Source organism: Bison bison, unplaced genomic scaffold (genome assembly GCF_000754665.1).
Source record: "Bison bison bison isolate TAMUID 2011002044 unplaced genomic scaffold, Bison_UMD1.0 scf7180017864480, whole genome shotgun sequence".
In the NCBI taxonomy this organism is placed as follows: Eukaryota; Metazoa; Chordata; class Mammalia; order Artiodactyla; family Bovidae; genus Bison; species Bison bison.
Genome location: NW_011495040.1, coordinates 1,086,957 through 1,088,355, shown reverse-complemented (window position 1 = coordinate 1,088,355; position 1,399 = coordinate 1,086,957). Strand labels below are relative to the sequence as shown.

The window sequence follows — 1,399 nt, the reverse complement described above, 5'->3', positions numbered from 1 at the left end:
GCAGAGCCTGAGATTCTGCATTTCTCACTTGCTCCCAAGAAATGTCATGCTGCTGGTCCTTGACCACAAGTGGAGCCCCAAGGCCCAGCCCCACCACGTTCACATAACTTGAGTGCGTGCATAGGCGCTCAATTATGTCCGACTCTTTGCGACACCATGGACGGTAGCCCACAAGGCTCATACTGCTGAGCTTTGCTCCAATTCCTGGGTCCCACTGTCTGCCCTCAGTTCCACCCCTGCTCCTTTGCTCCTGCCCCTTTGGGACAGCGTCACAAATCCTCTCTTCCTGAGGAGGAGGTTGATGACTGTGTTTGAGGGAATGTGACATCAACTCCAACAGTCGACCCTTTGTCTCTCTGACAGGACTGACTGGCTTTAAGATAAAAAAACTCACCACTGCAGACCCACTTTGATGAACAATTGAGGTTCGTATATAAATGACATCTTTATTGTCTATTAGCATAGTTAGTAGAAGGTGCCATTTCCGCAGGAGAGTTATTACCATAAGCCCCCTGGAACAACCTCCCCAAAAGATGTGTATTCATAGAGGTCATTATTCTCCATCTCTGATTAAATACCCTACCGAGTAGGAGTTTCAGAAGAGAATCCTGGGAAGTTCAGAGCTAAAGGACATACATCTTTGAACTCAAAATATAAAACGTGCTTCTTTCACTTACTGACCAAGCATAGTAGCAAAGATACTGTTTTCTTATGTAAAAGAAGAGGCCAAACCAGATGCCAGAACCAGAGAAAATACACATTGCTTTGTCTCAACCTTTCAACATGAGCTGTGATTAACTTTTTTTATGAGACAAGAGTGCTAATACTTTAACAGGAAATGTTTTTATTTTCTTTATTATATCCCTTAGAAAAGTATACTGCATTCTAAGTGAAAGATTTCTTCAATAATAGGCCTAGATAGTTACATTTTATTTCTAATTATGTAACTCGGTATGAAGATGTCATTTACTGTAAACAGTCACACAAGTTTGGATTTTGCAGGGGTTGGGGGGAGGGAAATGTAGAAGAGCTATCATACTCCTCTATGATGGATGCCCAGTCCAACTGATAATGTGCTCATGTGCTCATTCGTGGCTGACTCTTTATGACCCCATGGACTGTAGCCCACCAGGTTCCTCTGGCCATCAAATTTTCCAGGCAAGCATATTGGAGTGGGTTGCCATTTCCTTCTCCAACTGATAATCAATTTTCCTTAATTACCAGAAGCAAACCCTGTAACTTTCCTCCCTCCCTCCCTCCTTCCTCATTTATTCCCTCCCTCCCTTCCTGCCTTCTTTCCTTCCTTCATCTCCCAGGAAATCCTCATTGTTACATATCCACTCTAAACTCATTCTGAGAAATCAATACCCAGAAAAATAAATATTTTTCAAAATAAATA

General features: G+C 42.5%; 1 protein-coding gene across 1 annotated transcript in view; it reads right to left on the bottom strand.

The window, feature by feature from the left end:
- The window catches only part of DNAH6 (dynein, axonemal, heavy chain 6), a 280,222-nt gene that overhangs the window by 263,744 nt on the left and 15,079 nt on the right, over positions 1 to 1,399 (bottom strand). The gene's annotated exons all lie outside the window — the stretch shown is intronic.